Below are 23168 nucleotides of genomic sequence, written 5' to 3'. Positions count from 1 at the left end.
TACACGAACATATTCTATTCAAAAAGCTGTTAAATTTATTAGTACATATTAGTAAAAAAGACAAGATATTCATTAGAAAAGTAGCACAAATACATAAATAATGAGGCAAAACAAGGATGCCAGCGCTGACACACAACAAATAGATACATATAGCAGATAGAGAAAATATGTATATATATATATACATATTTTCTCTATGTGTCACAAGCCCCAACCCACCCATACAGTATAATCACAAAGCTAGAACTATAAATGTAAAAGTGCACAGTGCACATCCAAACAGAGAATATAATGGAAATAGGTATAGGTATAAATATATAACTTACATATCCCCATCCCAACTACAAGCATGTATACCAAGGCGTCAAACTATCCAACTACCAATAGAAAAACACAAGGCTTCAAACTAAGCCCTAAGATGCATAAAGACCGCTCACAGAGGTCAGATTAGTTGGACACCTAAGGTCCTACGCAATAACTAAGTGGGGGTAGAGCATTACTCACTTATTGTAGTGTTATGTCAGCGCAGGCATCCGCCACGCCAGGTCCTACGCAATAACTAAGTGGGGGTAGAGCATTACTCACTTATTGTAGTGTTATGTCAGCGCAGGCATCCGCCACGCCAGGTCCTACGCAATAACTAAGTGGGGGTAGAGCATTACTCACTTATTGCAGTGTTATGTCAGCGCAGGCATCCGCCACGCCAGGGTGGCGGATGCCTGTTCTGACATAACACTACAATAAGTGAGTAATGCTCTACCCCCCACTTAGTTATTGCGTAGGACCTTAGGTGTCCAACTAACCTGACCTCTGTGAGCCGTCTTTATGCATCTTAGGGCTTAGTTTGAAGCCTTGTGTTTTTCTATTGGTAGTTCAAATTTTTCATATTGAACTGGACACACAATGCAAAGTGCCTGCATAGCAGAATAAATCATTTGGCACTTAATGAGTTAACACCCACTTGGATTTAAAATAAAGTACTTCTTCTGCCTCTATAATGCTGACCAATCGTAAGCAGGTAGCAACACAGAACACGCCCCACCATAGCTTAGAGCAGGTCTCAGTCTGCGGAATGTAATGATACAGCCCTGGTCTACAGGTCTAACCTCCTGTATGAATCAGTGTGGGGGAGGGGCAGTGCAGGTGAGGTTAGCTGTGTCAAAGTACAAACCCTCAGCTCTCCTCATCTTTTAGCAGTCAGCCCTGCTGTACTCCCCCACCACACTGTTAAGAAATGTGTCAGTATCATATTTAAGTCTGTTGTGTTCAACTTGTATTCACTCTCAAGTGAGATCAGGGCTATCATTACATGTCACACAGGGATAGTCCAGAACAGGCGGACTGCACCCATGTGACACATAATGACATCCCTGATCTAACCGCAGAGCGAGTACAAAACTTAAGCATAGCAGACATACCCTAAGGTCCAGAAATATTTGGACAGTGACACAAGTTTGGGCATTTTAGCTGTCTACCAAACATATTCAAGATACAGTTAATCAATATGGGCTTAAAGTGCAGACTCATCTTTAATTTGAGGGTATTCAAATCCGAATTGGAGTAAGTGTTTAGGAATTACAGCTTTTTAATATGTAGCTGCCTCTTTTTAAAGGGACCAAAAGTAATTGGATAATTTATCTCAAAGCTCTTTAATTTGCTATTCCCTCATTAATCCATCATCAATTAAGCAGGTAAAAGGTCTAGAACTGATTCCTAGTGTGGCATTTGCCTTAGGAAGCTGTTGCTGTGAACTCACAACTAGTGTTGAGCGAATTTGTTCGACATTTCAAATTCGGGTTCGTGTTCGGAGTTCCGGCTTGTTCGCGTCAAAAAATCGGCTCCCCCCACGAACATCCCTGTTTTACCACACTGTCACACAGATAACATCTGCGTGACAGCGTGGCAAGTCAGGGATGTTCGTGGGCGGAGCCGATTTTTGGGCGCGAACAAGCCGGAACCCCGAACACGAACCCGAATTTGAAATGCCGAACAAATTCGCTCAACACTACTCACAACATCAAGTCAAAGGAGTTCTCAATGGAAGAGAAGCAGAGCATCACTAGGCTGAAGAAAAAATACATCAGAGAGATAACAGAAATGTTAGAAGTGGCCAAATCAACAGTTTGGTACATTCTGCGATAAAAAGAGTCTACTAGTGAGCTTGGGAATTCAAAAAGGCCTGGTGTCCATGGAAGACAATAGTGGTAGATGATCACAGAATCCTTTCTATGGTGAAGAAAAACGCCTTCACAACATCCAAGTGAAGAACACTCTCCAGGATGTAGGCGTTTCAATATCAAAGTCTACCACAAAGAGAAGACTTCATGAGGGAAAATACAGAGGGCTCACCACAAGGTGCAAACCATTAATCAGCCTTAAAAATAGAAAAAACAGATTAGACTTTGTAACAAAAAAAAATCTAAAGAAACTAGCCAAGTTCTGGAAAAGCATTCTTTGGACAGATGAAACTAAGATCAACCTGTACTAGAATGATGGGAAGAAAAAAGTATAGAGAAGGCTTGGAACAGCACATGATCCAAAGCACACCTTCTGTAAAACATGGTGGAGGCAGTGTGATGGCATGGGCATGCATGGCTTCATAGAATCATAGAATGGTAGAGTTGGAAGGGACCTCCTGGGTCATCTGGTCCAACCCCCTGCTCAAAGCAGGATTCACTAGATCATCTCAGACAGATGTCTGTCCAGCCTCTGTTTGAAGACGTCCATTGAAGGGGAACTCACCACCTCTCGTGGCAGCCTGTTCCACTCATTAATCACCCTAACTGTCAAAAAGTTTTTTCTAATATCTAATCTGTGTCTCCTCCCATTTAGTTTCATCCCATTGCTTCTAGTCTTTCCTTGTGCAAATGAGAATAAAGATGATCCTTCTACAATGTGACAGCCCTTGACATATTTGTAGACAGCTATTAAGTCTCCTCTCAGTCTTCTTTTTTGCAAGCTAAACATTCCCAAATCCTGCAACCGTTCCTCATAGGACATGGTTTGCAGACCAGTCACCATTCTGGTCGCTCTTCTCTGAACTTGCTCCAGTTTGTCTATGTCTTTTTTAAAATGTGGTGCCCAAAACTGTACACAGTATTCCAGATGAGGTCTGACCAAAGAGGAGTAAAGACCGATAATGACTTCACGTGATCTAGACTGTATGCTTCTGTTAATACATCCCAGAATTGTATTTGCCTTTTTTGCTGCTGCATCACACTGTTGACTCATGTTCAGTCTATGATCTATTAGTATACCTAAGTCTTTTTCACATGTACTGTTGCTCAGCTCTATTCCTCCCATTCTGTATATGCTTTTTTCATTTTTATTGCCCAGATGTAGTACTTTGCATTTTTCCCTGTTAAAAACCATTCTGTTGGTTGCTGCCCACTGCTCCAGTTTATTTAGGTCTTTTTGAATCCTCTCTCTCTCTTCTCTAGTATTAGCTATCCCTCCTAGCTTTGTGTCATCAGCAAATTTAATCAGTTTACCCTCAATTCCTTCATCTAAATTATTGATAAAGATGTTGAACAATACAGGTCCCAGGACGGAGCCCTGTGGTACCCCACTTGAGACATTCATCCAGCTGGATGTGAAGCCATTTACAACCACCCTTTGAGTCCGATCACTAAGCCAGTTATGAATCCACCTAACAGTTGCCTGGTCCATTCCATACTTGGTCATTTTTTCAATAAGGATGGTGTGAGATACTTTGTCAAATGCTTCCAATGGCGCTGGGTCACTAGTGTTTATTAATGAATTCTCAAGTGTACAGGGCTATACTTTCTGCTCAATTTCAACCAAATGCAGCAAGGTTAGTTGGACGGCACTTTACAGTACATATGGGTAGTGACCCAAATCATACTGTGAAAGCAACTCAGGAATTAGCGCAAAGAAGTTGAATATTCTGCAATGCCTGAGTCAATCAGCAGGTCTCAACCCCATCGAGCAGCATTTCACATGCCTAAGACAAAACTTAAAGGGAACCTGTCAGGTCCCCAATGCCCTCCAACCCAGCAGCATTCATCTATGTATGATTAAACTCTCTGCCTAACCAGTCTAAATGGAATTCCGTTAAATAAATGCATTTATAATGTCCCCGTTTGCTATGCTAATGAGGGCTTTGATTAGTTGATGAGGTGTTAGTTCCCCTGACTAGTCAGCCCTCTTTCCATGTCATCACGCCCCTGTGGGCGTGATAACATAATTTGCAGGAGCAGGCTTTCATGGTCAGCTAATGTAAATCTGTGCACGGTTGCCGCTCATTCTGGCAGCGTCACTGCATCTCTGAAGCCAGGTGTATGCTTTCCATTCTTCAGAGGCGCACTGCACATGACTGGAAGTTCAGAAGATAGCAAAAGATTCTCTACAAAGTATTAAAAACTAACATTTTATTTATGATCGTTAAATTGTCCAATTACTTTTGATCCCCTGAAATGAGGAGGCTTTGTAGAAAAATGGTGGCAATTCCTAAACGATTCATAGCATATTTTTGTTCAACCCCTGGAATTAAGCCTGAAAGGCTACAGTACATTTCAATTGCATCTCAGTTGTTACATTTTAAATAGTGGCATGTGGAGACCAAGTCCCGAAGATTCGGTCACTCTTCAAATATTTCTGGACCTAACTGTGATTACATCTCACACACTGAGAAAACTGCTCTAAGCTATGGTGGGCGTGTATTCTTCTTTCCTTTTGAGTGTTTTATTCTGCTCTGCAGCCACTACTCCATTGTGTGTCCAGTTCAACATGACAAATTTGGTGAAAGATTCTCTTAACCAGGTCTGGAGGGCAGTTAAAGGGACTGTATCATTTATATATTTTTTTAATAATTAAAAATATATTATTTTATTTCTATTTGGAAAATAGATGCAAATACAACTATTCGGGAACAATACACTGGAGACATGGTGGAAGAGAAGATAAAAAAAATAAAGCCTGTCTACAGGGGCCAATAAAAGGAGAAAGAGCATTCATATGAACACTTATTCCTGATCATTGGCCATATAAACATGTTGCTGATCAAAGTCATGTTGCTGAATGGCAAAGGACCAAGATGCTAGTTTACCGACTGGCTTGTTTATAGCGGCATGAAAATCATTGTTGTCAGCACCATATCTCCCATGTTAACAAGGAAAGAGCTGCCGACAATATGCATTCTGTATAAAGTCAAAACAGATGTATTAAGAATTGTTCTTTCCCCATACCGTTTGTATTGGCCCATGTGAAAGAGCTATTAGAGGGGATGCCACCAGACACTACTAGCACTATTTATTTCCCAGTTTTTGGGATAAAAAATGGATAAAGATTAGGAGGGGGGGGAAACTCGAAGCATGAGTTGGATGAGACATGAAAAAAAGACAACTCACGTTTATTAAAAATAAGACCATTATGCCTCATCCCATCACCAGTCAGGCTCTTCCACAACACATTAGAATGTTGGAAGACATGATTTACATGAATAGGAACCACTAGCAAATTAGACTGAAGAATGTGGGGGTTACATAAAAAGGAGTCAATGCCGCAGATGCAGCAAAGACACAGTTGCAATCAAACTTATTCATCACTAATTGCATATTTTTATTTTTTTTGCTTGTTTATATAGCGCCATCCAGGGCTAAATTTGGCTTAAAGCCACACACTGGTAAGTCAAACTAAAAGTGGCCATATCCTTTACATAGTGTAATATGTATGGGGACTTAATTACTATCGTCAGTTGATATCATCAGGTTTGGCTGACAGTCTAATGTGTATGGAGCACTTTGACAGATGATTGTAGGCGGGAGATAATGAACCAGCATATCTAATTTTGGACTACAGAACCTTTTTGGTCTCTAAGAGATAAGCCACTGTCAGAGATGTTTGACAGTGACTCTCATAATTAACACAGGAGTGTTCTGCGAATGATAAAGTGTATTGGGGGGTTTTAGGCAAACACTTGATCGGCTGACAAATGGCATCATTCTGAGAGTTGTGTTTTTATTCTTTGTATTGTCCACATGTGCAACGGATAGTATACTGACCCTATATTGATCTATTATCAAGTCTGTCAAATTAAGGATTACTACATCTATATTACTACAGATCAGAAGCACCATCAGTACATGCATAAATCACCAGAACAACTATCAGTGCTTAAAAATACATCACCAGAACCAGTAGTACAGGAATACAATACCAGAACCATCATCGATACTCAAATACACAACCAGAGCCAAGCCACCATTAGTTCAGGAATACAGGGTCAGAACTATCATCAGCATAGGCATACACACTCGTATTTTCAGTTGCATTTCCTTCTTAAAGATGTGAGGATACAAATGACTGCAAGGGCCCTCCAACACCCACTTCTGGGGAGATGCCAGTTTTGCTTTTTGGCCCAGATGAGAGGGGATAAAAAAAATAAATATTTTACACTGGCGCCACCTCTGTAACTTGCCACCCTAGGCTATATTCCACAGCACTTTACAGACATTATTATCACTGTCTTTACTGGGGCTCACAATCTAAATTCCCTATAAGTATGCGAGTAGTGGGGCTTGTATGTGCAAAACTAGCTAGCAGAAAACAAGACAACTACAAACTTATCAAAAATACTAACTAAAATCTATGTAAGATATTCGAGCTTTAGCTAATTAACAAGATCGACCGGTAAAGCGAAATTAGGGTTTTTATTCTTCTGTAATTCTAACCAGTAGTAGCAAATTGAACTGACTGTATAGCCCTGGATTTAAAAGAAAAAAGTTAATAAGCAAGGCCTTATATGTATCATAAAAGGTGCGCAATACTTTAGCAGCAATAGGTGACCCATTAGAGGTTCATGAATAGAAGCCACGTGATATTAATCCATGTTTGTGGTAATATATTTTGTTTGAGGCAAACCAAAGGCACTAGAACAGAGCATATCACTGTCAGTTCATAATGTGGACAGTGACCTGATGGTGTTAGTCCAAACTTGAGGTAGCATGTTGTGAAAAAGCAATTGAGACAATGCGTGTCAGAGATTAAGTCGTACTCCTCCTAGGTTGCTGTTTATGTCCCCTCTGAATAAGAGACTATCATGCTGGTTTATGATGCACAGTCTCCATGACAAAGTCTAGGGCAGTGGTGGCGAACCTATGGCATGTGTGCCAAAGGTGGCACTCAGAGCCCTCTCTGTGGGCACGCACGCCAGGCCTGCTGCCACACGCACACTGCTCCACTCCCATGTTCAAATGTATCTGCGTCTTTTAGACGCGAATACATTTGAACAGTGCTGCGCTGGGACTGGGGCAGAGGAGCATCTGTCAGCCCCGGGTTCGGATACAGAAGTGTGATGACGTCATCACACTGGGGCCGCAGAGGAGCAGAGACGGTGCGGGCACTGGTAAGAGCTCCAGCAGGAGCCGAGCATTAAATGTGTTAATGTGAAAGGGGGCACAGTATTGACAAGTTTTGCTAGAGACAATGTCTTGGCATGGAGGGCTGCTTTATTCAGAGGGGCAGTGTGTGTGTTTGTATTTTTCAGAGGGGCAGTGTGTGTGTATGTGTATATATATTTTTGCAGAGGGGCAGTGTGTGTGTATGTGTATATATATTTTTGCAGAGGGGCAGTGTGTGTGTATACAGGGTGGTCCAAAAGTAGATGGCCAGAAAATAATAACATTTATTTTGATTTATATATAAAATTATATTTACTAACACAAGCATAACATTGACAATTAAATTTTATTCTGAACAATAATACAAAAGCCCTTAAATTTTATCAGCGCAGGTGCTCAAACTGTTTTCCATTACAATTTGCACAGCTTTGAAGTCGCCTCTTTCGCTTCGACAAACTTTTTTGCACAAGTCTCTTTGGGTATTAATTTCTTGAAATGCATCTCTTATGTAATTTCTCAAATCACTGACACTTTTTGGTTTTCGACTATAAACTTTGTCCTTGAGTACTCCCCAAAAGAAAAAATCCATTGGGGTGAAGTCTGGTGAATGTGCTGGCCAATCAAGTGGGCCTCTTCGGCCAATCCACTTATTAGGAAATGTTTCATCAAGATACTCGCGGACCACTCTTGAATAATGTGGAGGGGCCCCATCTTGTTGGAAATAAAGGTCATTTGAATTAGGCTGTTGCTGTAACTGGGGAACAACTTGATTCATTAGAATTTCGAGATACTTTTCTCCTGTGACTGTTCCATCAAAAAATATTGGTCCTAAAACACCAAAACTTGAAATACCACCCCAAACATTGACACCAGGCTCATTTAGTTGTTGCTCTAATGTTAAATGCATGTTCTCATTATACCAGTAAATACAATTATGTCTGTTAATATGGCCGGATAATTTGAAAGAAGCTTCATCACTCCACATAATGTTATCGAAAATTACTGGATTTTGTTTGATAAATGTCCCCCTTCATAGCCTTATTACACTTTCTGTCCACCTACTTTTGGACCACCCTTTATAAATATATATATAGATTTTTTTTTTTCCAGAGGGGCAGTGTGTTTGCATATATACATTTTTGCAGAGGGGCAGTATGTGTGTGTGTGTATTTGTGTGTGTATTTATATATATTTGCAAAGGGGCAGTGTGCATGTGTATGTACATATGTATTTGGCAGAGGGGCAGTTGTGTGTAATATTTTGCAAGTGTCCTGTGATGTCTGAATTAGTCCCAGGTTAGGTTGCCGTGTTGGCACTTTGTGATAAATAAATGGGTTTTTGGTTGCTGTTTGTAAAAGGTTTGCCATCACTGGTCTAGGGATAATTAGACCAGCAATGCAAAGAGCTAGTGAGGCTGTATTCTATCTACCAGTGATCATAGTCCATGTCCAGATCAAATGCTAGGCGAGTGCTCAATCTATGCATGCATAGCATAAGAGTGCTTTACCTCATATGCTTGTTGTCTTTTTTCCTCATGTATTGATGGAAATAAGATGACGCCAAGGTTAAATACCTTATAGCGGTGAGTGGTCTGCCAGCAGGTAGAGGCAGCTTGCTAAGTGAAGAGTTGTGGGCAGCTCTTCCATTAGATAGCGTGTAAGCGCTGAGTGCAGAAAGGACCTTTGTGATGTCACACAGACACATGGTCAAAGTTGGTAAGAGTCTCTAAAAGGACCACACTTCATCCTACACGTTTCGGAAAAACAATCCCTTCATCTGGGATCCCTATTAGTATATCTTTGGAGTGTGTGAGAAAACCAGAGTACCCAGAAGAAACCCACACAATTATGGGGAGAACATACAGACTCCTTGCAGATGTGGGATTTGAAACCAAGACTCCAGAGGTGAAAAGTGACAATGCTAACCACTGAGTCACCATGTGGTCAAATCTTTTTTTTTTTTTTAAAAATTTGCAAACATTTTGCTGTTTCCAGTATGCCATTGAAACAAGAACAATTTAGATACCTCACAACTAATATAACAAGTGTTTTTTTTCAAAACTTTGCAATCTAAAAGTAATGCAAACACTGGCTATACTACCTGGACACTGCAGAAAGAAGAAGCTATCTCCGGTTGCCACCAAATTCCTGAGGTGGCAAGTGGTCAAAAACCATCCAGTGACTGCAAAACATCTGAAGCAAGATTTGGTGGCAGTATATACTGAGGTTTCAATGTGCACAGAACTGGGGCCATGATTAAGAAGAGAGCTAGTGGAACACAAAGTGAAGGAACTAGAGGCACTCTCAGCCATCCATTCTCAAACCACCCACAGGCGGGGTTGCAGAGTGCACACATGTTCTGTTCCGGAGTTCTGCTCCGGAGAGGAAGACCACGACCCCACTATCAGTATTTGGTCAGTATTCGGTCAGTATTTTTTTTTCAGGAGTGAGAGCCAAACCCAGGTAAGGAACAATCAGAGAAAAGGTATAATAGAAACAAGTCACCAGTTCTGCATTTATCACCCACTCCTGGTTTTGGCTCCCACTCCTGAGAAAAAATACTGACCAAATACTGATAGTGGGGCCTTGGCCGAAACCTGATTAAAGTGTACCACATCCAAGGAAGACAGTGGTCAAAAACATTAACCACTTCTCAACTGAGTCAGCAGTTGATATTGCGAGACAAAAAAAATCGCCATCCATGACAATTTAGAGGCTCTGTAATTTTAATGAGTAGTTAAATCCTTTAATGAGCATTAGGCACGGCCACAAACGTAGAGTAAAATAATTTTTTAAACACACTACTTGTACAGACACGGCTGCAGAGTACACAGAGACTTTTGGGGAGGCCGTGTGGGGCTCGCATGCTGGACACGGGGAGGTTGTGTGGCGCTCGCATACTGGACATGGGGAGGCTGTGTGGGGCTTGCATGCTGGGCACGAGGAGGCTGTGTGGGGCTCGCATGCTGGGCACGAGGAGGCTGTGTGGGGCTCGCATGCTGGACACGAGGAGGCTGTGTGGGGCTCGCATGCTGGACACGAGGAGGCTGTGTGGGGCTCGCATGCTGGGCACGAGGAGGCTGTGTGGGGCTCGCATGCTGGGCACGAGGTGGCTGTGTGGGGCTCGCATGCTGGACACGAGGCTGTGTGGGGCTCGCATGCTGGGCACGAGGAGGCTGTGTGGGGCTCGCATGCTGGGCACGAGGAGGCTGTGTGGGGCTCGCATGCTGGGCACGAGGAGGCTGTGTGGGGCTCGCATGCTGGACACGAGGAGGCTGTGTGGGGCTCGCAAGCTGGGCACGAGGAGGCTGTGTGGGGCTCGCATGCTGGGCACGAGGAGGCTGTGTGGGACTCGCATGCTGGACACGGGGAGGCTGTGTGGGGCTCGCATGCTGGACACGGGGAGGCTGTGTGGGGCTCGCATGCTGGACACGGGGAAGTTGTGTGGGGCTCGCATGCTGGACACGGGGAGGCTGTGTGGGGCTCGCATGCTGGACACGGGGAAGTTGTGTGGGGCTCGCATGCTGGGCACGAGGAGGCTGTGTGGGGCTCGCATGCTGGACACGGGGAGGCTGTGTGGGGCTCGCATGCTGGACACGGGGAGGCTGTGTGGGGCTCGCATGCTGGACACGGGGAAGTTGTGTGGGGCTCGCATGCTGGACACGGGGAGGCTGTGTGGGGCTCGCATGCTGGACACGGGGAAGTTGTGTGGGGCTCGCATGCTGGGCACGAGGAGGCTGTGTGGGACTCGCATGCTGGACACGGGGAGGCTGTGTGGGGCTCGCATGCTGTACACGGGGAGGCTGTGTGGGGCTCGCATGCTGGACACGGGGAAGTTGTGTGGGGCTCGCATGCTGGACACGGGGAGGCTGTGTGGGGCTCGCATGCTGGACACGGGGAAGTTGTGTGGGGCTCGCATGCTGGGCACGAGGAGGCTGTGTGGGGCTCGCATGCTGGACACGAGGAGGCTGTGTGGGGCTCGCATGCTGGGCACGAGGAGGCTGTGTGGGGCTCGCATGCTGGACACGGGGAGGCTGTGTGGGGCTCGCATGCTGGACATGGGGAGGCTGTGTGGGGCTCGCATGCTGGACACGGGGAAGTTGTGTGGGGCTCGCATGCTGGAAACGGGGAGGCTGTGTGGGGCTCGCATGCTGGAAACGGGGAAGTTGTGTGGGGCTCGCATGCTGGACACGGGGAGGCTGTGTGGGGCTCGCATGCTGGAAACGGGGAAGTTGTGTGGGGCTCGCATGCTGGACACGAGGAGGCTGTGTGGGGCTCGCATGCTGGACATGGAGGCTGTGTGGGGCTCGCATGCTGGACACGGGGGGGCTGTGTGGGGCTCGCATGCTGGACATGGGGAGGCTGTGTGGGGCTCGCATGCTGGACACGGGGAAGTTGTGTGGGGCTCGCATGCTGGACACGAGGAGGCTGTGTGGGGCTCGCATGCTGGACACGGGGAAGTTGTGTGGGGCTCGCATGCTGGACACGAGGAGGCTGTGTGGGGCTCGCATGCTGGAAACGGGGAAGTTGTGTGGGGCTCGCATGCTGGACACGGGGAGGCTGTGTGGGGCTCGCATGCTGGAAACGGGGAAGTTGTGTGGGGCTCGCATGCTGGACACGGGGGGGCTGTGTGCGGTTCGCATGCTGGACACTGGGAGGCTGTGTGGGGTTCGCATGCTGGACACTGGGAGGCTGTGTGGGGCTCGCATGCTGTTTATAGGGAGGCTGTGTGGGGGCTGTTACGGTAAATATGGATCTGTGGGGGGCTCATAGAATATATAAGGGACTGTGGGGGGCTCATAAGATATATAGAAGGAACTGTATTCGGGTTCAGACAGTATATAGGAGAGGTCAGCATACTTAATTGTGCTCAATATTAATTGATATAATTAATATAATTATTAATAATATAATAATTATTAATATATTGATATTAACATTGAGCAGAATTAATTTCAGCCTATTGGTTCGGCCTCCACAATAGTCACAGTCTCTCATGTGGCCCCTCAGGAAAATTGCCAACCCATGTGTTAGGGTACGTGCCCATTATCAGGAATAGCAGTGTTTTGGACACAGCTCACCTGCGCTGCTTCAAAAATGCTGCGTTCTACAGTACAAGCACAGTGGATGGATTTGTAGAAATCCCATGCTCACTGTACTTGTTTTAGATGCTGCGTAAACTCACCAGGTTTACGAGCCACAGCATGTTAATGTCTGTAGCAGAGACGCTGCAGATTGTGACCGATTGAATGTCACTGCATGCGGTGAATCCGCAGGTACTGACAAAAGTACACAATAAGCCAATAGCATACTCAAAATTTGGTGAGAAGGGCACCATGTGGTGCTGAAAATCACTGAGTAGCACCAACTCATGTAAATCATTTATAAACTAGGAGAAAACGGAGTTAGGTGAGTATAAAACACATCTTTATTGATAGATGAAAAATTACAAAATTTACGAAACCAATTAAAAATAGCATGACCGTATAATAGACGGGTGTCAAAATTAGCATACCACAACTCCTAAATGCATCTATATCAGTGTTTCCCAAACTCCAGTCCTCCCGGCCCCCCACACGTCATGTTTTCAGGATTTCCTTAGTGTTACACAGGTGATAGAACCTGTGGCAGTTTCTGATGCCTTAATAATAATTCTCTCACCTGTGCAATACTAAGGAGATCCTGAAAACACAATGCGTTGGGGTCTGTGAGGACGGGGTTCGGGAAACACTGATCTATATAAAGGACAAAGTGCCGTGCAAATAGGTGACGTCCTGCAGATCAAATGTAGTGAGCCAATGCCTATGGTCAGAGTAAAGGTGCACCATATAAGATCAAAGCAGACCATTGACAAGAAAGGCAAGAAAATCAGGGTTGTATCCTTACCATAAGGGGTGACTGGTAGCCGTTGACAGTGGTAGTAGGGCAGTCCACCATGCGCATTTCATGAGGTATGTGACCGCTTTCTCAAGGGGCATTGTAGATATGGTGCTGGAGACAACCTTTTTGTAACTGAACCAACCGGTCACGTGTAGTAGTGTCACTGTTGAGGGAGGGTATATGTCCTGCAGCACTCCTTGGAGCATGCGTGATGTACCCATCTCGTCACCCCACAAACCCAGGTCGTCAGGATAACCCCACATGCGCGGGAGTGCGGTTACGTGCTACTACACTTGACCGGTTTCGTTACAAAAAGGTCCTCTCAAGGACTAGTACGGCAATAGAACACAGTCCTTTTCACATAGCGAATATACGCTGCGTCCAAAGCGCTGCTGGTTCCTGAGCATGGGGATGTAGCCTTAGGGCCTGTGCACACGTTGCAGATTGTAGCTGATTTTTCTGCACACATTTTTCACAAAACTTGAAGGGTTTCCTGATGCCAGCAAAGTGAATGATAACCCTGAGGTCTCATGAACGCATTGCTTATTTTTTCACCCATACTAATGAGTGAGGAAAAATCTGCAATAAATACGTGCCTACTATATGCAGCGTCTTTGCTGCCAAGAGATGCAGAAATGGTGCAGAAGTTTCTGCACCAAATACTTAATGTGTGCACATGCCTTTATACTTTGTGTACAACATCAGATATATATATACACACATACATTGTGTATACTGTATGACATCTGATGCCTGTAGAACAGAGTATCATATGCAAGTAATATATTATCCTGTATGTGTTATACTTTGTGTACAGACATCAGATGTTATATACAGGCTAGTATGTGATAGTGTAATATCTGTTGTTCTGTATTCATAGTATAATTTATACCATCACATACCATCCTGTATATAACATCTGATGTCTGTAGTCATCGTATATCACACACCAGTCATGTATCCTGCATATCGTGTGTAATATACTATGTGCACAGACATCAGATATTATATACAGGATAATATGTGACTAGTGTAATATCTGTACTCCTAGTATAGTATACATCCTGTATACAGTATGTGCTATACTTTGTGCACAAACATGGTATATACAGCATAAATGACTTATATCATATACTTTTACCCGTTTCATGTTGTGCAGTTCAATTGTCACTTGCTTGAGACAAAAAAGGTGACATTCCTAGGTAACTCTGTGTTACCCCTATGCTTATATGTGACCACCATTAGGTTAAGTCCAGTTTTTCCGCGCTTAAATGCATCAAAAACGCTTGGTAATCGGTCTGCCAGCTAATGCAATGGCAATCCTGATGTGCTGTGCATATGACGCGGAAATTTCCGCTTAGGATTGCCATTGCGTTTTAAAACGCAGCATGTCCTTTCTATACAGCGTTTCCCACCCATTGACTTTACACTGTGTTCCAAATTATTATGCGAATAATATTTTCTCAGATTTTCCCAAATTACCCATATGAATTGCAGTCATTGTAATTTTCCAGTCAAATAACTATAAGGCTGTGTGCCCACGTAGCATTTTTCAAGCGTATATGCTGCGGAATTTCCGCAGCGTAAACGCTTGAAAAACGCATGTATATCCGCACCCCATGGTCCCCAATGGGATTCCGCAAGTTCTATGCACATGCTGCGGATTTTTCCGCAGCGTTTATGCCGCGTTCAAAAATCCGCAGCATGTCATTTAATTTTGCGTTTCCGCAAGCGGAATTGCCTTTGTCCAATACATAAAAAACGCAAGGCAATTCCGCATGTGGAAAACGCGTGATAAACGCGCGAAAAATGCGCGATAAACGCGTGCGGAATTCCGCATGCGTTTTTCCGGGAGAGGACTTGCATTTATGCAGCAGAAATTTTCTGCTTCATAAATGCAACGTGGGCACATAGCCTTAGAGTACAATTGAAAGGTTTTTGTACAAACTGCCTATGATAACAGTATATTTTTAAAAAAATAAAAAACTCAAACTGCACTCAAAATGCATGTTCCAAATTATTATGCACAGCAGAGTTTTCAACCTTTTCATTTTAATAAAGAACAAAAAAATGGTCATTTTTGAAATCTGAGAATAATCTGCATAATAATTTGGAACACAGTGTAGTTGAACTGCAGCAAATCCCTAGGTATAATATTTATACGGATTTGCTGCGTTTCAATTAAAGTCAATGGGCCGCGGAAACACTGCAAAAACGCTGCAATTGGTACCCGGGTCGGCTGGGGAGGACTACTACTCCCCTCATCCGACTGCCGCTCCTGCAGATAACCGTGAGAGCGGCGGGGCTGAAGGGAGTAGTAGCCTCCTCAGCCGAGCCGGGACTGCAGCGCGGTGTAAAAAAAAAACAAAAAAAAACCCCACTATCCTCACCTGTTCGGCACCCCCCGGTGTCCTCCTGGTCCTCGCGATGTCATCAGCCTGGCAGCCGGCAGTTCATTGCCCGGAGTGCGCTCGCTCCCAGCAGTGTACTTCGCTGCGCTGCTAGCTAAGAGCTCACGTGACCTCACTTTACGGCACCGGTGCTGCGTGGGAATATTCTCAAGAATGTTTCCACCAGTACTGAAGCGGAGGTCACCGGGGCTGATCAGCTGATGAACCCATGTGACCTCACTCCTGCAGCAGCATGTACACTGACAGGAGTGATTTTACACCCCTGTCAGTGTACATTACTGATGTCACTGCTGTAGAAGTGACCCGGATCACAGAGGGACAATCCAATGGACTACATCGTGACGGCGGACAGGTGAGGGATATGGTTGTTTTTTTTCAGATGACGAGGGATTCGGGGACTGAGCATATAATAAATATTTTTTTTAAAAACAGTGTGTATTTTTATTTAATTAAAATACTTTATTCTGGCCGTGTCTTTTATTGAAAAAGTGCCGTAAACTTTACTACACGGTTAGTAATGGGGGCGTCTTATAGACGCCCTCCATTACTAACCTGGGTTTCACGTCAGCCGCCAATACAAGGCTGACGTGAACCCTAACTCCATTACTCCACTCGCCACCGCTACAGGGCAGTGGGAAGAGCGAAGGCTAAGCACCAAATTTGACGCATCTTATGGATGCGCCATTTCTGGGACTGCTGAGGGGTGATATTATTAGCTGCGGAGGGGGATGGTATCCATGGCCCCTTACCTGCCTATTAATATCAGCCCGCAGCTGTCTGTTTAGCCTTTTCTGGTTAGATTTTATAGGGGGGCCCTACATCAATTTTTTTCTGGGGTCCCCTGTAATCTAGCCAGTAAAGGCTAAACAAACAGCTGTGGGCTGATATTAATAGCCAGGGAACATTGTTGGCTAATGGCCCATTCCCCGGCAACTAATATTAGCCCCCAGATGTCGGCTTTCCCTCTGCTGGTTATAAAAATGACGCGGGAGCCCCCAACACTTTTTTTGAAAATTTTAGGCTCTATGCCCACGATCCGGATGTAGGAGCGCTTTGGACGCATATTTTTGCTGCGTCCAAAACATTGTATTCTATTGAACGCAGGTAAATCCGCATATGTTCACTGAACCATGCGTATTTACCGCATTCAATACATAATGGTCAAATTTCTGTTGCAGAGACTAGCGACTCCGCAAAAGAAATTGACATGCTGCGATCCTGAAAGACCATGTCAGTGTCCACGGGTGATTCGCAGCCTCTGATGCACGCATAGTGGACATGGGATTTCTAGAAATCCCATCCACTATGCTGTAACATCTGGACGCTGCGGCTTTGACGCTGTATAAACACGTAACGTCAAACCTGCAGCAGCTCCTGATCATGGCCACGTTCCCAAACTCACCCGCAGCATGTCAATTTCTGTAGCAGACACGCTAGCCCCCGCTGCAGATTTTGACCGATTGAAGTGACATGTACCGACAACAAAAGTGCGTCATTAGAACACGGCGTTTTGTATTCAGCAAAAATTAGCTGCGTCCAAAGCGCTGCTTGTTGCTGATCGGGGGTACGTAGCGGCTAGCTGTTAATAGCCAGGGACCATGTTTGCCTAATGGCACCTTCCTAGGCTAAAAATAGCAGCTCACAGCTGCCCCAAAAATTACATGAATGGGAATGCTAATGAAGATTGGGTGAATAGGATTAGCTGACACCTAGCTCTTTTGTTTGGTGATGACAAGGTGTCAATCAGACCCTTTCATTACCAAACCTAATTAAAGTAAAGAGTTAAATAAACACACAGACACAGCGCAAACACTTTATTTGAAATACAACAGACACATTCTGATACACATTGAAATACAACAGACACACCCCAGTTCTGACTGTAATCCAAGAGTTAAAGCAATGTCCCACATTCCTTTCTAAATAACTTTATTTAGCTCCAAAAAGCATTCATTGATGTACAAAAAAGCATTAAAAAATGCTTCAAAAAACGTGTCAAAATCGCGGGAAACCACGCGTTTTTTCTGCCAAGGAGATGCAGAAACGCTGCAGAAATTTCTGCTTCAAATCCTGAACATGCGCACATACCCTTACCGGGTATACGTTTTTCTCAGGTGTGTAGAACAGCATAGCACACCTTGCTTTACTACACCTCTAAAAACGTATCCTCTGCCTAAAGCCAGTCATACATAAGCCTAGGTACCACTGACTATTACAGTGTATGGCTATGCTGAGCGCTGCCTCTCAATCACTTTTCTTTGTTTTTTTTTTAACGAGTACTCATTTGGCTGATGCTTAGATTGTAATAAGGACAACCATCTAAATGTGCACACGTTGCGTTTGTGCTATGTTTTCTCCGCGTTTTACACTATGAGCAAAGTGAATAAGATTTCTGAAATCTCCTGCACACGCTGCTTATTTTTTAATTGCAGATTTGAAGTAGTTTCATATCTGCAGAATGTCCATTCTTTCAGTGTTTTTCACCCCTTCCAATGAGTGGGGAAAAAATGCATAAACTACATAAAAAACGTATGTATTTTATACAGTGTTTTTTCCTGCCAATAGACACGTTTTTGGAGCAGAAATATCTACAGCAAATATGTAACGTGTGCATATACCCTTAGGTTACGTGCAAACGTTCAGGATTTGCAGCAGAAAAATTCTGTTGCAAATCCTGATGTGTTGGCAGGGAAAACGCTGCATAAAATACACTTGTTTTTGACATGCATTTTAGTTGCATATTTTTCCCCACTCATTAGTATGAGTAAAAAAGCTGCAAGAATTGACATTACGCAGATTTGCAAGGAAAAAATAAGCAACGTTTGCATTCACTTTGCTGGGACAGCAAAACGCTGCATATTTTCAGTGACAAATTTGTGCTGAAAAGATGCATCACTCAGGGAGGGGGGCAAAGGCTGTGGCAGTTACCGCAGACTCTGCCCATAGATGACGATTTGTTTAAGTATCCCAATATGCACTGGGATTCTCAAATGACGGGTCATCAAAGAGGAAGTAGTGTAAAAAAAATAAAGCAGAGTAGTGAGGGAAGGATAGGGAATTTTAAATTAAATATTTGAAAAAAAATTATATTATGACATTAAATAGCTAGAGATTTAGAGGCAAAATAAAATTTTGTTTCGGACCATCCCTTTCATGAATCAGAGCCAATATGTATAATCATGGGCAACTACTTTTGTGCTTGCCCCCCTAGATAGGTAATAGATTAATACAAACATAATAGTTTGCAGGGGGACCCCAGAAAAAGATTTGATGTAGGGTCCCCCTATAAATTCTAACCAGCAAAGGCTAAACAGACAGCTGTGGGCTGATATTAAAAGCCAGGGAAGGGGTCATGGATACTAGCCCCCTCCAAGGCTAACAACATCAGTCCTCAGCTGCCCCAGAAATGACGCATCAATAAGATGCGCCAAATCTGGCGCTTAGTCTGGCTCTTCCCACTTGCCCTGTGGGGTGGCAAGTGGGGTAATAGGGTTGGCGTTCATAGTAGATAGTAACTTTGACACATTTTTTTTAATATATGCAGTTTATTATACAAGTGAAAACAAAAATTGGAAGAATCACATACACACGTGGTCAAAATTGTTGGTACCCCTCGTTTAATGAAAGATTAAAAATCTCGCGATACATGACCCCATCCATCTTCCCTTCAGTATGTTCAGTCGTCATGTCCCCTTTGCAGAAAAGCACCCCCAAAGTATGTTTCCCCAACCATGTTTCACGGTGGGGACGGTGTTCTTAGGGTTGTACTCATCCTTCTTCGGCCTCCAAACACGGCAAGTTGAGTTAATGCCAAAGAGCTCAATTTTTGTCTCATCTGACCACAGCACAATTCAATTTGATCAATTTTCCCCAAATATAAATAATGGCTGTATTTATTAAAGTTGATCTTCCATCAGAGATATTATATATATACTTTAATATCTGTCCCATCAGACAAACAAAAACTCCCATGTGCAATCCAAATGTGTTATATACATGGAATATAAATGTATTGTTTGTCATAGATTGTCACATCAGTAAAGCACTTTATTGCTGAACTATCCAGTTAATATAGTATGGTCGCACTTAATTCAGAGCGCAAAACCATATAATCACCAATGTAGTCAACATACACTGCTCAAAAAAATAAAGGGAACACTCAAATAACACATCCTAGATCTGAATGAATGAAATATTCTCATTGAATACTTTGTTCTGTACAAAGTTGAATGTGCTGACAACAAAATCACACAAAAATCATCAATGGAAATCAAATTTATTAACCAATGGAGGCCTGGATTTGGAGTCACCTCCAAAATTAAAGTGGAAAAACACTCTACAGGCTGATCCAACTTTGATGTAATGTCCTTAAAACAAGTCAAAATGAGGCTCAGTATTGCGTGTGGCCTCCACGTGCCTGTATGACCTCCCTACAACGCCTGGGCATGCTCCTGATGAGGTTGCGGATGGTCTCCTGTGGGATCTCCTCCCAGACCTGGACTAAAGCATCCGCCAACTCTTGGACAGTGTTTGGTGCAACGTGACGTTGGTGGATGGAGTGAGACATGATGTCCCAGATGTGCTCAATCGGATTCAGTTCTTGGGGAACGGGTGGGCCAGTCCATAGCTTCAATTCCTTTTTCTTGCAGGAACTGCTGACACACTCCAGCCACGAGGTCTGGCATTGTCCTGCATTAGGAGGGACCCAGGGCCAACCGCACCAGCATATGGTCTCACAAGGGGTCTGAGGATCTCATCTCGGTACCTAATGGCAGTCAGGCTACCTCTGGCGAGCACATGGAGGGCTGTGCGGCCCTCCAAAGAAAGGCAACCCCACACCATTACTGACCCACTGCCAAACCGGTCATGCTGAAAGATGTTGCAGGCAGCAGATCGCTCGCCACGGCGTCTACAGACTGTCACATGTGCTTAGTGTGTACCTGCTTTCATCTGTGAAGAGCACAGGGCGCCAGTGGCGACTTTGCCATTCCTGGTGTTCTGTGGAAAATGCCAAGCGTCCTGCACGGTGTTGGGCTGTGAGCACCACCCCCATCTGTGGACGTCGGGCCCTCATACCACCCTCATAGAGTCGGTTTCTAACCATTTATGCAGACACATGCACATTTGTGGCCTGCTGGAGGTCATTTTCCAGGGCTCTGTCAGTGCTCCTCCTTGCACAAAAGCAGAGGTAGCGGTCCTGCTGCTGGGTTGTTGCCCTCCTATGGCCCCCTCCACGTCTCCTGGCGCCTCCAGCCTCTGGACACTACGCTGACAGACAAAGCAAAACTTCTTGCCACAGATCTCATTGATGTGCCATCCCGGTTGAGCTGCACTACATGAGCAACTTCTGTGAGTTGTAGAGTCCGTCTCCTGCTACCATGAGTGTGAAAGCACAACCAACGTTCAAAAGTGACCAAAACATCAGCCAGAAAGCATTGGTACTAAGATGTGGTCTGTGGTCCCCACCTGCAGAACCACTCCTTTATTGAGGGTATCTTGAAAATTGCCAATAATTTCCATCTATTGTCTATTCCATTTGCACAACAGCATGTGAAATTGATTGTCAGTCAGTGTTGCTTCCTAAGTGGACAGTTTGATTTCACAGAAGTTTGATTTACTTGGAGTTATATTCTGTTATTTAAGTGTTCCCTTTATTTTTTTTGAGCAGTGTATATACAGCTATAAGCACATGGAGGCAGTGATAGTCTTAGTGATACAGCCTCATTGCTCACAGGTCATGCCACCATCTATCTGATTTATAGCCTGTAACGTGGTCAATCTGTAAAGCCGCAGGAGCTAATCAGCGTGTCTAACCTCTGCTGGTGAGTAGGACATTCCCCAGCTAGAGAAACCTGAGCAATAGGGAAGTATTCTAGGGATGTGGAATGATCTGTAGGACACCAAATTACACCATACACCTCCTAAACTGCTGTGAATGCTGAAATCAGCTTGTCTGGATTCAAGAAACACCGGCACAGCTGATCGCTGCTGACATGTTCACACACATGCGGAGGCTGTGCTACTTCACAGTCCGGTCAGCTTTGTTCTGTACATGAGCAAGGTGCTGTATTCTAGGGGTACTTATATGATTCCCTCTCACATTACTAGCTGAACTCGGGATACAATCCCTGGCGCACGTTTCGCCGGTTTACTGGCTTTTTCTAAGGGCCCTTATCCATTTAATAATTTTTTCTAACAAAGAACAAATTTTTTTTTTTTACTTTATTCACATCTTTTCTTCTTCCCCTCCCTTAGAGTGTCTATGACTATTAGGTGGTGTACATCTGTGAATAGAGGTCTGATGAGATTTGACTTGTATCTTTTGATTCTTCATATAGTACATGGACCCCTATAATCTTCATTCCAGGTTGTAGCATTGGCGTCTCTGCCCCCTGCCAGGCAGAGACGCCGTCCCACTCACCTCCTCGCTCCCCGCTCTGCGTTCACCAGCGCTCCTCTTCCTGCTGCCGGCGCGTGCAGCTCCCTGGGCACTGTGCTTAGGGCGCGCGCGCGCTCCCTCCCTCTTAAAGGGGCCGCGCACGCCATTCTAAGGAGACCCCGGCCAATAGCCGAGGTTCCTCCCATATATAAGGCACCTCCTCCAAAATGGAGGTGCCCGAGCAAAAGTTGTTGCACAGTGTTTCTGACCTCTGCTTCAGCCCTCAGGTCCCGCTTCTAGCCTGACTACCAGTCTTGCCCGCCAGCCTGTTACCTGCCGTGCCTGCCAGCCCGCTCACCTGGGAGCACTTGCCTGTTACCTGCCGTGCTTGCAAGCCCGCTCACCTGGGACACTTGCCTGTTGCCTGCCTGCTACCTGCCGTGCCTGCCAGCCCGCTCACCTGGGAGCACTTGCCGTCACCACCTAGAGACTCCTGCCGTCATTTGCCGTGTCTACCTGATAGCCTACCTGGAGGCTTCTGCTCGCCAGCCTGCCTGCTGTGCCTACCTGCTATTTCGGTCAGTCCCTGCCATCTGTACCATGGGAGTCACCTGCTCCCTTACAAGGTCGTCCCCAGAGTAGCACCTGGTCCCTCGGCTCGGTCCCTCCCTGGTCACGGAGTCGTTAGCTGCCGTACGACCAGGGTCGGTCCGGGTTGATACTTAGTTAAGCCCCTCTGGGTCCCTCCTTGCAATATAGCACAGAGGTTCCACCCCCCGGACCCGTAACACAGGTTCAATAACAGCTTGGCATTACATTGATTTGGTCATAGAACCAGCGGTTTGGCCATTTCTCAGAAGGGTTCGAGGAGCTGTTTTTGAACACAACAACACCAGGCCACATGTTCTCATTCTACTTTTAGCAACTTATATGGCCTAAATGTGCTACCATGGTCTGACGCATCTCAGAACTTGCCTCCCATCGAGCACATCTGGAACATCATTGGTCGGCAATTGCAAAGGGAGCTGTCTGCAGAAAATCTTGATGCTTTGCCCAAGCGGATTGTGAGTCGCAGAAAATCCTCAGACAAATTAATAGCCTCATTGACAGCATGTCAATGTGTGTAAGTGCAGGTATT

General features: G+C 44.8%; 1 protein-coding gene across 1 annotated transcript in view; it reads right to left on the bottom strand.

Annotated features, from left to right (window-relative positions):
- Nucleotides 1-23168, bottom strand: part of LOC141273085 (uncharacterized) — a 266215-nt gene that overhangs the window by 88660 nt on the left and 154387 nt on the right. The window lies entirely within an intron of this gene.

This window comes from Phyllobates terribilis, unplaced genomic scaffold, assembly GCF_046119375.1.
Source record: "Phyllobates terribilis strain yellow unplaced genomic scaffold, ASM4611937v1 Scaffold_5__5_contigs__length_657084704, whole genome shotgun sequence".
In the NCBI taxonomy this organism is placed as follows: domain Eukaryota; kingdom Metazoa; phylum Chordata; class Amphibia; order Anura; family Dendrobatidae; genus Phyllobates; species Phyllobates terribilis.
Note: the sequence above shows the minus strand (reverse complement) of the source record. Positions and strands in the feature narration are given on the sequence as shown.